Source organism: Neovison vison, chromosome 5 (genome assembly GCF_020171115.1).
Source record: "Neovison vison isolate M4711 chromosome 5, ASM_NN_V1, whole genome shotgun sequence".
Lineage (NCBI taxonomy): Eukaryota > Metazoa > Chordata > Mammalia > Carnivora > Mustelidae > Neogale > Neogale vison.
The window spans coordinates 133365076-133379901 of NC_058095.1; the positions used below are offsets into that span (position 1 = coordinate 133365076).

The window sequence follows — 14826 nt, forward strand, 5'->3', positions numbered from 1 at the left end:
GGGATAAGGTGTTTTTAGTGAGCCTCCTTACAAAATGCAAACCTTCAGACTTCATTATCCCATGGCGAATTCACTAGGAAAGCTTGAGAATTAGGCCCAAGGGCTAATGTGTATCATCATCATCATCATCATCATCGGCAGCAGCGGCAGCAGCAGCAACAGCAACAACAACATCAACAACTAAAACCTTTGGCGAAATACAGGCTGTGGGCTCAGCAGAGGGGGAGGTGTGGGTGCTTATTAAAGCACACTGTTCGTTGGTCTTTTCTTAAGGTAAAATTTCAATTTTATGAGGTTGTTTATTGAATACAATTAAATGTATATGTGTAGACTAACGTACGGTGCAGTTGCGTGAGGCTTGTTGAGACGCATGGCTGCCCCGTGCCCTTCCACCTCCTCCTTTCTCCAGTGGAAACTCCTTGCAACTCTTACGACTGTTCTTTCGGTATTTACCTCCCAAGGACTACACCTGGATTTTGAATTTTAGACATTTCTTATTTACTTAGGCTTTACTTATTGACTTCCCACTTTGGAAAATAAAGATTTGGGTCTCTTTCACACCCCATCTTCCACCACACAAGCAACGTTCCCATGCCTCATTCTCCTAATGTTGTTGTAATGTTGGTTAGTTCAATCTTCAGGATCGAATTATTGTGATCATAAAAGAATTATTGGCAGCCGAATTCTATAGTATAGTGGTATTGCTCTCCTTTTCTGTACTACTTTTTGGTTTTTCATGGAATTCGTTTTTTTTGTTGTTGTTGTTGTTGTTGTTTTTGTTGTTTTAAGATTAATTTATTTATTTCAGAGAGAGAGAGAGGAAGAGGCAGGGAAACAGACTCCCCTTGAGCACAGAGCCCAAGGAGGGGCTCAATCTCATGAACCCAAAATCAGGACCTGAGCCAAAATCAGGAGTCAGATACTTAATTGACTGAGCCATTCAGGTGCCCTGATTTTTCACCAAAGTAGTAAAAACGTGTGCTTTTTTAAAAACAATTTTATTTATTTATTTATTTCAAGAAGGGGGAGGGGTGGAGGGAGGAGGGGAGAGAGGCTTTCAAGCAGACTCCATGCTGAGCATGGAGCCCCGCATGGGCTTAATCTCACGGCTCTGAGATCATGACCTGAGCTGAAATCTAGTGGGATGCTGAATCAACTGAGCATCCTCGGTAACCCATGCCCCGACAATCTTATGCTTTAATGCACCAGTTACTCTATCTGTATAACTTTTGGAAAGGGGCCTTTCCTGATCTCTCTAGTATTGACTGGCCTCCCTTATTCTTGGTGCTCTACTGTCATCTTGGGCTCTCTCTTCACTATAATCCTGAGGATTCCCTTCTGTCACTTCGTGTTGAATCCCTTCCTTCCTGGACCCTGGGCCTCCCTTCTTCTTTACAAGGAGGATATCCTCCATTAGCTTCCGGCCTAAAACACTCACTTTGGAATAATCAGAGGTATTTTCCCCAGAGATGAGTCTCTAGTCATATAACTCTCCTCAAAATTAATAGAAGTGAGTTGCTTCTTATGATTCAAGATTTTCCCAAGCAGTTTTATATTATTATTGTATTATATGATCATAAAAAGAATCATCCATGAGAACTTAATCTGAATTTAGAATTTAGCCTATCATGATTAAAAACTCAGATTTAATAACACTGAATACACACACACACACTTTCACTTTTGAAAATCCCATATGACTGACAGCCTAGTGTTTCATCTTCCTATTGTTGCTGTAACAAATTACTACAAACTTAGTGGCTTAAAATAACATAAATTTATTATCTTGCAGTTCTAGAAGTCAGATGTTTAAAATGGTTTTCACTGGGCTAAAATCAAGGTATGGGCATAGTTGTGTTTCATTCTCAAAGCCTTAGGGAGGTTCTATTTTTATGCCTTTCCTAGCTTCCAGAAGCTACTTTCATTCTTTGCTTTATGGCTCCTTCCATTTTCAAAGCCAGCAATGGCCAGGGAAGTCTTTCTCATGATGCCATCTCCCTGGATCTGACTCTTTTGTTTCCCTTTTTCCCATTTAAGACCCCTTGTGATTACATGAGGCCCACCCATGTAATCCAGAATGATCTTATCTTAAGTTCAGCTCATTAGCAAACTTAACTCCATCTACAAGTTTGACTCCATGTAATATAAAATAGTCACAGGTTCTGGAGATTAGGACATGGACATCTTTGGGTGGACATTATTCAGTCACAACATACAGGAGCTCTTCTTTCCACTAAAATGCATTCATTTTTGGAATAAATATGACAGTCTTTACATTTTCTCCCCTGAAACTATTACTTTAACAATCTAGGACAAAAAGTGAACAATGATTCATCCAAGCAGAACTTGGGCAATTTAAATTGGCAAATAGTTAGCTGAGACATTGCATTTGTCCTCAGTTTACCAACTTCTTTGGCCTTGGTAAAGACAGATACATTTCTGTCAGCATAATATAGATGGAGAAAACATTATTTTAAATCGCTTGGTCCTAAAAAAAGTCTCAACATAAGTGGTTTGATTCATTTTATAGAAATATAAGGTTTGACGTTCTTTACACTATTTTGGATGGTTTCACTTGCAGATTTATTTCCTACTGTTTATTTAAAATAATTAGTCTCCTTATACCAATACTGAAAAGGATTCTAACAGCAGTATACACAACACAATTAAAATAACAACACACACACATACACACATGCACACGTACACACACAACAACACACACAGGACCACATACCTCCCTATTGTTAATGGTCTAGTAGTCAGAGTCAAAAATGGAGAGATTTGTTGTAAAGATATTAACACACTAATAATCATAGATTATCGTTTCAAGAGATATGTTGAAAGTTAAAATAGCAGGCATTTTCCAGGAAAATGAATATGTAATACTCTGAAAGGTTCTGCATCTTTCACTGGTCCTTCTAATAGGCTCATGCTTTCATTTCCTTTGTTTTGCTCAAGTCAGTAATGCAAATGTTAAGCTCCCTCTCTCTATTAGTGCCCCTTAACAGTAAGTTGATACTTTGGAGCTTTTAAGTGGACCCAAATGGTTTTCAGACATTTTCATTTCTGTTTTCTACCAGGCAGGGAGACCCTAAGGTGGAGAGAGTCATGCCTTCTTTGTAACTTCTCACAGTTTCTATTGAGTCTATTATGGACTAAGTAAGATTTTTGTTATTCACTTGGGAATACAATAGTACTTGTCTGTAGAAAGGAACAGGAAGGAAACATGGTTTACACGGGGAAATGGTACCACTTCTAAACTAAACTAAAGTGCGTTTTCAAGGCCTGTTTTTGAGTTGAGACTCTCAGTACAGAAAGCTAAGGTTTTACAAGATATAATTGTATAAGGCTATTTTACTTAAAATTAGTCATGTTTTCTCATTGACCCCAGTGGTTCAAGAACCAATTAAAATACATTAGAATTGAGCTTCAAACTATTCATTCTCCTACCCCAAGTTTCTAATTGTTTTGGGTGTCCGATTTAGAGACAGTCTATATGGTATTATGGTTTTCTAAGCTCTAAAATAACAGACAACTCAGAAAATGTGTGTGGGTCATCTTCTATCTCCAAAGTTGGTGAAGTAAATTGCAGTGGATGACTCATTTCTCACAGATCCAGCATGTTAAATCAATGAGTGTGTTTGCTTGACTCTTGTCTCCTAATGAGCTGAAACAGATAGAACATTTCTCATGCATCCAGATGGGATTATTTTGGAAAGTAAACTAATGCACATGCCCACACAAAATTCCTCTGCTATCTCTGGCCAGATTCTGTTAGCTGCTCCCCAAGATGATTTACCAGCAATATGAGACCGAGTTACTCCTTGATGTTATTGGTACCATAGGAATTCTTCCAGAGAACAAATTTTCCTATTTTGCTTTGTTCAGTATAATAATCCCATGGACTATATATATATATATATATATATATATATATATTATTATGAGTTGGTGTGTGTATCCAGGAGTGTGGGGGAGGTTTAAGTTTTATTATAGTAGATGGAATTCATTTAGTACAGTTATTTGATTGGGATTGATGATTTATGTCAATGATTGCTAAAACTTAAAATTATTTCACTGAGGTGCCTGGGTGGCTCAATTGGTTGAGCATCTGACTCTTGGTTTTGGCTCAGGTCATGATCTCAGGGTTGTGAGATTGAACCCTGTGATGGGATCTGCGCTCAGCATGGACTCTGCTGGAGATTCTCTACCTCTTCTTCTCCCTCCCCCTCTGTTTCCCCCCTGAACTCACCCCAGTCTTTCTCTCTCTCTCTCAAATAAATAAAAAAAATCTTAAAAAAAAATAATTTCACTAAGTTTATCGTCCTTAATATGTAAAAGTCTCTTATAAGTCATTAAGAAAAAGTATAAACAACCCAAAAGAGAAAGGAATTTGCTTTGGTTATATAAAATGGAACAATTTCTAGAGTGCATTTTTTCAATATGTATCAAAAGTTTTAAAAAATATACGTTCTGTGCTGCCAGCAATTACACTTCTAAGATTGTATACTAAGGAATTAATTTACAATAGCCAGGGATAAGATCTTATAAAAATTTCACTGCAGTGTTATTTATTAAAAATAAATAAACAGAAAAATTTGAAATAGCCCAACTCTCCCAAAATCGGGAATTGGTTCATGTTAGCTCAGGTCCTCCAAAACCCAGAAATCAAGATAAAATCACCAATCCAGAGATTTATTGGGGTAAATGCCAGTGAGGGGAAAATAGGAAGGGAGAACCATTAGAGACCAAAATGCAGGTCTCACCCTTGTGAAAGAGAAGGGGGAAGGAAGGAAGTTTGAATGGAGGAGCTTTAGACAGTAGTGCAGTTGAACAGTTTTGGCAAGGTTGTTAGAGTCTTCAAGCCAAATTTGCCTATCAAAGAAGTCCTGTGTCTCTCAGGAATGCTCATGGGAAATGTGACCTTTGCTCAAATTCAGTGGTGATTCAGAGAGCAGCAGCTGAAGCCATCAGTCAGTTATACTCTATGCGATAGAAGATTGGAGAGGAGTATTTTTACAGCTACCAAGTGTTAAACAAGTTTTGGCCTGACCACACACGGACTTAATCATTAAAGTGAGGGAGATGAGTAACTGTTGACAAGGAAAACTATGATAATTTATTTTTACTTACAATTATATGTTTAAGTTTATAATTAAAATATTAATCTACCTAAAATGTTAACTAACTTTCTGTCCTTCATCATATACATAAAGTAATCCCAGATCATTGTTATACCTTTTAAAATTTGGGAAAAGGAGCCCATGGGGGTAAGAAAACAAACTAGAAAGACACTACAAAGACAATTCAGTTGCTTCATACTCACTCTCATTTTTCCTTTCCTAACCACTAAGGCTAAGTTTTAATCACCATAACGAGGAAAGAACTTATAAAATTTGATATTGGGTATGGGTATGGGTCAGTCATACATGAATATTAGACTGAGAAAAGTATTCCAGTTAAAGTCTAATTGAGGCTGTTGCTTTAAAAGATTTTAAAATAAAATTGATCTTATTTTCTGGAAAAGAAATGATGTATGTGTGGTGGATATAATGCTGAGTAGAGAAACAGACCATGTCGATTACTTAAGCTTTATATTGCCCCTAGGAAACGCAAGGAGAATAACAGGGTACAATGAGTAATACCAGTAATGAGTAATACCGGTTTACATTATGATGAGTCTTGGACCTTCTCTCTCTGACCAAGGCCATGTGTGCATGGGAGATCAGCCCCCCAAGGTGGAGAATAGGAAAACCCTCCTGCTGAGGTAGGATTTATATATGCCTGCTCTGTTCCATGTTCCCACACATCCACCTGTGAAGCACATCATTCAATGATGATTAATAATTGCTGTGATGATGACCTTTGTATACATGCCAATTTGCAATTAGCTACTTCAGATTGAAAAATGGAATTTTAGAGCTGGAAGCAACCTTAGATTACACTAGTCCCAGGATAGTCTATGAACAAGAGTCCCATGGTCAATCAAATAAGCTCTCATGTTGCTACATAGCATAGCCCCCCAACTTAGGGTAGTAATTAGTATATTAGAAATGGGGGAAGTCCTGCTGTAAAACTCCATTTAACTTTGCTTAATATAGTGTTTCTGAAACACAAAGTAAAAACCTTTCTCCACCTAATATCTACTATGTGTTCATAAAGTGTGTTCATGAAGTGCCCTGGGGGAAACCAGAATCTTATCCTATCTTTTCATTTTTATGTGAAAACTTTGAGTTGAAAGGGGTCAGATGACCTGTCCACAGTCACATAGATGGATTCTGGAAGCTGGTCCCAAGGCCAAGGCTGGCTGGTTCAGTAGTGACACTGTGAGAGTTCACATGGCCGTTTTGGCATCTGTAGATAAAGGTAGTTAAACAACGGAGACCTTTGGGAACTTGAAAAAATAACATCTAAAGTAGCAGATTCAGAAACGATCCAAATTATTGTGAAGTATACCAAAATGACAAGTAGAAAATAAGATTCGTTATCTTTTTCCTTCCTCCTTAGCTTCTGTTTTCAGGATGTGTTTTAGATTATTGGGCCGAACAGCAAACTTCCTTGAGGAGCTGCTTCTGAGTAGCAATTTATTAATTGCTTCTGAAATGATTTTGAGTTATATTTCTTTTATTGGATTCCATTTTGGAATGCAACAGAGTGTGCTGCTTTTTCTTTGATGCTTTTAGAGTTATTATGGAAGCATCTATTTGGCCAAGTGCAAAGCAGATTAAAAAGCAACCATTGAAATGTATGCTTTGGGGTGATTGCAGATTCCTCATCTCCTCAGGGAGACTAAGCAGCTGTACCCTCAGGTTGCCCCTTCTCCTGCCTTGAACGCTGAACTAATTTCCCAGAAGATTTGAAGTAGATTGATGTACGGGTGTGCAGGCTGAGGGTCAGACCATAGGCTAACTGGCTCTTTCGGTTGTTGATGTTTTTGTTAAAGTTTCCAGTGATCTTGATGCCTCATGTTGAGTAAGAGATCCAAGAATGTAGCCAGGTCGCTGGACTGAGACCAATTCTACAGATTGTGCAGCTCTGCTGGGCTCGCACCAAGAAACACAGGTGGTCTTACCGAGCCACTTCAATCCTAGCCTGGCCTGAGAAGAGCAGCAAATACCTGGGTGTGTTTATTATTCTCTAACAAATATTTTCCCATTTATTTCATTTTTAAAACAACCAAAGACAAAGCTTATTCAGCTGTAAAAATGAATTTATGTCTTGATTCGGTTGACTTTTCTTTTGTATTTTTCTCAGTAAAAGGGAAAGTGCTGGGGAATAGCAATTATTTATACAAGGCAATCAGGGAGCCCTTAAAAGAAAAGTATAACCTGACTTTTTTCTTTCTTTCTTTCTTTTTCTTTTCTTTTTTTTTTTTTTCAGGGGGGTGGAATAAGGGTCTCCTGGCTTACTCAATTATTTCTGGACTCTTCCACAAAGACCCTCTGACTGTTTGTTTCCACAGAGATCTTGACAAACACTAGAGACTCATCAACTGGAGTGAATTCCCTCAGTGAAATCGCTCTCCTCTGCCAAGAATCAAAGGTCATCCCAGTGGAGTGCCGTCTTCGTGTTCAGCCGCTACGGAGTGTCTGGAACAGAGTGAGAACAAAAATTATCCTCGTTCCGTGCCCCCTGACTCTTTCGGGAAGAATCCCAACCAAGCTGCCACTGGGAATTCAGAGAACACATTGGAAGACTGGGGAAGGGCCAGCCTAAACAGGGGAGAATGGTGATGTAGAGACAATAAGATAAAGAAAATAAATGACTCAAAGAGGAGTTTTAAGCCAATATTTACACCCATATTGCCGTATTTACAGCTTAAACACCATGCCCCGAACATGCAGGAAGTAAGTTTTTATAAGTCTCTTAATGAATGTTAAGTCAATAATATCCCAAACAATGGGCCCCAGTGAACTTTCTTATGAAGGCCATACAGTGAGTTATTCAAATGTAGTCAGAGTCCATTGAACTCTGTCATGCACATTTTTAGAAGAGGGATTTTCAAATTCGCCATTTCTGATATAACAGAAAGCTTTGTAGACTGTGACATAGAATTAGAAGAAATTATTAAAAGAAAGCATGACGTAGAATTAGGAGATTCCCCCAGTCCCTGACTAAAAACATCCACATAGCAGAATTTAGGGCCAACAGAAGCAATGGTCAAAGAGCAGGCGCCATCATCTACCACCATCACCAGAGAATAAGGACCCACACAGATAAAACTAATTAAGGGTCTAATGAGCAAGATCATATGCACCCTGGAAAAGGCCAATGGCAGCCAGACAACTGAGCAGATAGAGAGGAGTTTATCAGTTGCTTGGTTCATGTAATCAGGAACTGCTTTTTTCCCTTTTTTGGTCTCAGAGACATCTGACCATACTGGCTGACTGGCATGTCCAGATGAAGGCTCGGTAAGGAAGAAACACTCTGAGCTCATAAAACACAAGCCCGGCCAAACTACCACTGAACCCTTTGATCTCACTGAGACGCTCAGAGAGAGCACTTCTAAAACTTTCATTTATTTTTTGGGTGCCCCATTGTTCAGTGTCCTCTGGTTGCATTTAGAACCATAATAGCAAGTGACAGTCCTGCCAATCTTTCTGAAGATGTCGAGGACCGTGCCAAACCAACCTCCTTCCAACACATACCCCACACGTATGAATCGTGCCAGATGACCGGCATCACAAAGAAGACCTCATATTTTGAGAACATTCAGTCTGGGAAATTCTGACTTTCTAAGGAAAAAAAAAAAAAAAAGTCCTTCTAGTCAAAAGTACCCGGATGGCTCACATACCAGTGAGGAGAAAATTCATGAGTCTACTGACAGCCAAATAGAGCGCCACATCCAATTCTCTACCTCTGAAGACTGAGACTTCATTATTACACAATTTAGGGCAAACCTCATTACCACCCGACGTAAAGAGAAAGTGGTTGTTATAGCTGCTAGCCCTTCTCCAAAGGAAAATGTCATTATCCAGGCCAATGTTACTGGAGGAGTCTAGAGATAAAACCACTGGTGAAAAATGAAGGCTCCAGTGCTGGCTGAGGGGAGTGTCGGGGTGTGCAGTTCACAGATGTACAAATGTATTTCCCGGGCCTCAGTTTTCTCATTGGCAAAAGCACTACAGTATCTGTCTCCTGGGGTGGTAATAACAGTGAAATATTTGTACCTATGAAATGATGTAGCTTCCTGCCTGGCAACTTCCATTAATTGAATCGGGGCAACTTGTTCTTATAACCAGAGATTTCTACTGATAGAAACCTGTGGTGGGTTTCCAAACGTGTGTACTCATGAAGGAATTGAGAGAAAAGAGCAGTTAATAATGTCATCTTAATATTGTTATGAAAAGAATTTGGACTTCACCCCCTCAGGGTTTCCCAGAGCAACCTTCGAATGCCACTAGACTAGACCAGTCATTTGAGCTTGTCGGCCAAGGAGAAGCCCTAACAGAAGCAGCTGGAAGGAGAAGTAAGGAAGGGGGAGGGGGAGGGAATTAAGTTGAATCCTCCTCTGTTAGGTATTTTTACCAAAATCTCTAGGCAAAATGTGTCATGGTGGGCAGGTGCCAAAGATGACATGGTTGCTAAGGAAAGACAGATTAAAACATACATTGATGATTCTCAGGAAGGTGAAATGAGTTAGCAGATAAGAATAGGTATTTCCCCCTCTAGGCTTTAGCCCCTTCTTTTCTTCTTTTTAGCTTCATCTATTTTTTAATTACTGTTTTTAAAAATCAGTGTTTAAAATCAACCCCAGTTTATATATATATATTTAAAGATTTTATTTATTTATTTATTTGAAAGAGAATGACAGTGAGAGAGGGCATGAAGGGAGAAGGTCAGAGGGAGAAGCAGACTCCCCATGGAGCTGGGACCCCGATGTGGGACTCGATCCTGGGACTCTAGGATCATGACCTGAGCTGAAGGCAGTCGTTCAACCAACTGAGCCACCAAGGTGCCAGACCCCATTTTATATAATTAATGACTATGGTCCTTATAGGTCTAGACACAGCAGGCGCAAAAGTCCGCATGGGAAGCGAGCACTGGCCTGGAGAGAAATGAACTGATTGGGGTGATTGTTTCTTTCTTTCTTTCTTTCTTTCTTTCTTTCTTTCTTTTTTTTTTAAAGATTTTATTTATTTATTTGACAAAGAGAGATCATAAGTAGGCAGAGAGGCAGACAGAGAGAAGGAGGAAGCAGGCTCCCTGCCAAGCAGAGAGCCCGATACGGGACTCATCCCAGGACCCTGGGATCATGACCTGAGCCAAAGGCAGAGGCTTAACCCACTGAGCCACCCAGGCGCCCCTGGGGTGATTGTTTCATGTGAGCTCATGGGAGCCATGTTAGGAGTGGAAGGTGGAGCCTGGGCTTGGTCTCTGCATGGTAAAGAGGATCAGAGAGCACCCAGGCTAGGACGAGGCTCTGGAAATCTACAGGAGGGTCCAGCGGAGCCGTGCAGTGGTCTTTCCTCACATGTGTAATAAGCCAGGAGTGAAGCACGGCTTAGAAGTGCTCATCCAGGGAAAGCACACGTTTCCATTACTGGGATAAGGGAACATAGCCAACATTTTGTTGTGGCAACCGCAGCATTGTGTTTTAGGTGCTCAGTCCCTCCGTTCCTTCTGTTGAGAACTGCGAATGATCTATTCACGCATGTTTGTTCTAAATTAAGAAAGTGTGAATCTCTATTGGACATCCTGTGAAATTTTCAAACTCCAAAAGGTTTTAGGAAAAAAGGTTCATGGAACATCCATGTATCAATGATGGGAATTTGGAAAGAAAGTGACTTTTTTCAATCTCAACTACTTTAATAGGTCACAGAATAAAAAATCAATGGAAAAAAAAGTTGGCCTGGTGTGTAATTCACAGCTTCGCATATGAAATTCGGCATTGTTGTGTCTTTAATTTTTAAAGTACAGTTTGTACTCAATATGGTAAATCGAAATGATGTAAAAAAGAATGAAAACTATTATTGTCCCATTATCATCCTAAGAAAAGTATAATGACATTCAATAAAAATAAAATATATTAAGATACATTTGTATACAGATATCCCCGGCTTTTAGAAAGTTAGCATTATGCCACTTCACTTTTAGGAAAGGCATATATTAGTACCTGTTTTCACTAACAGAAAGAAATCAGATGAGGATTTTCACTTTAAAGAAGAAAGGCGAAAAGCAAAAGTAGTCTTCAGTGTCTGTTTTGCGGCGAGCCCTTACAGAGGCCACGCACCCTCCCAGCGGTGAGAGCCGTCCCCCAAGCTCCCTCCCCAGGAACTAAGCTCAGCATCTCAGCATCAAGCGACCAGAACTTTGAACTGTCTATGAGCATCTGTGCTTTTTTCTTTCTTTTTTTAAAGATTTATTTATTTATGAGAGAGTGGGAGAGAATGAGTGGGGGAGGGGCAGAGGGAGAGGAAGAGAGAGAGACGGAAACTCTCGAGCAGACTCCCCACTGACCTCGGAGCCCAACGACATGGGGCTTGATCTCACCACCCCAAGATCATGACCCAAGCCCAAACCAAGAGTCAGGTGCTCAACTGACTGAGCCACCCAGGCTCCCCAAGCGTCTGTGCTTTATCTTGATTTATTTTGGGCATTCATTAGCAAGATGTGTCTTAAGGTACCAGAAAAGTCAAAAGAAGGTTTTATGGGGGAGGTCTGGAAACCCTAAAAAGCTTTTTCAGGGGTGCCTGAGTGGCTCAGTGGGCTAAGCATCTGCCTTCAACTCACGTCTTGGTCTCAGGGTCCTGGGATCATGTCCCGCATCGGGCTTTCTGCTCAGCGGGAGTCCCTTTGCACTCTCTCTCTTTCTCACTCTCTCAAATAAATAAAAATCTTAAAAAAACCTTTTTTGTATACTATTGGCAATCGATTCTTCGATTTATGTCATTTTGCCTTTGAAGCTTTCATAGGAGTGCTCTACTTTTGGATAATGGGGGAGACCCGTATTTCATTGTCATTTTAAGTTATAACCATAACATCGCTTGCTCACAAATTCACTCTTCCAGTGACTAGTAACAATTTTTTTTAACACAAAGTAATGGAGTATTATTTTTTTAAAAAGATTTTATTTATTTATTTGGCAGAGAGAGATCACAAGTAGGCAGAGAAGAAGGCAGAGAGAGATGGGAAAGCAGGCTCCCACTGAGCAGAGAGCCCGATGGGAGTGCTTATTAAAGTGCTTATTAAAGCACTCTGCTTTTTATGTGTTTTTTTCCCTTTTACATACAGGTATAATAGTTCCCTTATTCTTGTTTGTTAAGCATAGTATTCCAAAAATATGTTTTGTAGAAGTTTATTCTACAAGATGCTTATAGGTGTTTCTTAAAGTTTTACTGTCAAAGAAGTTTGGAAAATTGTGGGTTCAACAGAGAAGAAGTTTCTTAATAACAGTACTTTCATGAGCTTTTGTTATGAATATGTTCACGAAGAAACTTCAAGATGGTTATCCAGAAAGAAATGCTTCCAAATGTACTTTGTTTGAAAAACTTGATTTCATGGGCAATCTATGACCATCTCTCAGGACTAGAATTCTGAGCAAAAGAGCTTGAGAAAAGTCGCTTTACATTAATAGACAAAAACAAAAAGATTTGTATTTTATATGTTTGCAGAGCGACTGAGTTCTAAGATTCTGAAGGCAACTTCATTAGGGTTCAAGAAAACCAAAATGCAACGTGAATCTGGCAGATGTGTTATCCCAATATTTTGTTGCTCTTCAGAAGGAACATTGATAAAAGAGCTTTAGTTAAAATAATCAAGTTAGGGAAAGGTCATAGTCAAAATTCCATTCCTCCAGCACTCCCACTACCGGGGCAATAGATCAGGTAAAGGGAGACACAGCCTCTGAAAAAGAGAATGGTTTTTCTGTGGTGTGTATGTATGATTCTTTTTATATGTACATGAGTAGATAGTAATGTCTCATTGTCTATAGGTCAACTGTCCACGGCCCCTTCACATTTGCTTCTGCTTACACTAATGCGTGTACAGCACTGGCTAGCAACACCGTCAGTCTCTTCCGTGGGATGAGGAACAAGGAAGACTTGTGAAATTAGTGGAATGGGGACAATGGCTGGTCCTCTACCTTTTTCAGAACGGGGCTTTGGTATTTCAAATGTCCAGGCCTCAGACGTATTTACAGTGAAATGGAAACCCAGAAATGCTTTTCAAGGAGAAATATACAGGATTCTTTTAATGTCTTCATTTTCAAATGTTAGGCCACCATTCTCTTTTATGGATACGGATGCTCCAGGCCTGGCTATCCTGGGTTCGTGCCTAGGTTTGAACACTAAATCAACAATCTAGTCAACATTAAACTGTTCCCATTTTAAATGGGCTCAACAAGAAAATAGCACATATTAAATACTGAAAAACAAAACAAAAAAAACCCCCCAAATCACAAAACCCACCACTACAGAGAATAAACTCACTAAACGATTTAGTTAAATCACTGCACTTCTCTATAGAATTCCTAACCTTCCCACAACCCCCGTACTCTCTGGATCCCTTCAGCTATTCTGAAAAAGCCTTCAGTCCTTAATATACTTCAACAACTGGAGGAGCCCCTTTGGTCTAAAGTATAAGAGAACACTGAGTCCTAAGTAAGTAAGTAAATAAATACATACATACATAAAATAAAATAGAATAAAATAAATCAGGGTGTAGGAGAGGAAAGGAGGCTAAAATCGAAACCTAACCAGCTCAGAAAGTTGCCAGCACAGATGAGTTCTTATCTTCTTTTAAGGGTGAGAGCATTTGGTTTTCTATATTTATATCCTTCTATCCCCGCGCGTACAATGTAAGCTTTGTGATGCTGTGTCTGGCGGTGTTTTGCATCCCTTTACGACAGGCAGTAATTGGAGTTCGCACGTCATGTACCTCGGGGGGGGGGGCGGTGGTAAAGTTGTTGGAGTCTCCTCTGAGCAGGATCCTAGCTGGGACAGCCATGATGTGTCCTCCTGCCTGGTCCTCCAACCCTTCTCCGTTTAATCATAGTCTTATGGTTTGTTTCCTCTGATCCAACATGTTGATGTGAGGGCAGTTCTAGAATACATAAAAGTCAGTTGCAGGGTGGTAATTATTGACCGTGGTTTTACAGAGCACCTCATGTGGTAAGAAGATAGGTGTGTAATCACGCGGTAATAGGAAAACCTCTGACTGAAGGACCAAAGGACTTTGTCATTTTACTCCACCCTCCTGTGAGTCAGTGAAATGGATTGAATTATAAACCAGAAACCAGCACTTCAGTTCGATGAAACTCATCCTAAAGAGGCAAGTGTCACTACATGTTAGGAGTTTATAAAATGGGACGAGCTGCCCTAATCCGGGGGAACCGACATGTCCTTAATAATAGCAACATTCTTGGTAAATTAAATAGCTATTAATTTCTTAAAAAACTTGTCAGGATATGCTTATGCAGTGAGGCACATGCAATCATAGGCATTTCTATTGTGTCAGATAGAGAGAAAAACAGAACCCCATTTGGGAATTTTTCAAACAGCGTCCACGTCTGTGTATCTAAAGGTGCGGATGGAAAGGGATCCAAAACTCTGGCGTGATTTTCCACATCTGAAAGGGCTGAGTTCTGAGATGGCGATATGTGTCACAAGGCTATTGTGCCTCAGACCCCCCCCAATCAATCATTCAACAAATAAATATTCCCTGAGCGCCTATGCTGTTCCAGGTGCCGCTCAAGCATGAAGCAGAGAGATGGCTGGGATCCTACCTACCTACCTCCACCCGGTTCTGCTGGTTTACCCCTCTCCAGTCAGCAACAAGATACTCTAGTTCCTTCTTTTCTTTCATGTGAGGAGGTCCCATGTC

The 14826-nt window shown here is 39.9% G+C and overlaps 1 long non-coding RNA gene across 1 annotated transcript in view; it reads left to right on the top strand.

The window, feature by feature from the left end:
* Positions 1–7835, top strand: part of LOC122907880 — a 33123-nt gene extending 25288 nt beyond the window's left edge. Inside the window, exon 5 of the long non-coding RNA XR_006384776.1 lies at positions 7466–7835. This is a non-coding gene — a long non-coding RNA (uncharacterized LOC122907880). The remainder of the gene's footprint in view (positions 1–7465) is intronic.
* The last annotated feature ends 6991 nt before the right edge of the window (positions 7836–14826 follow it).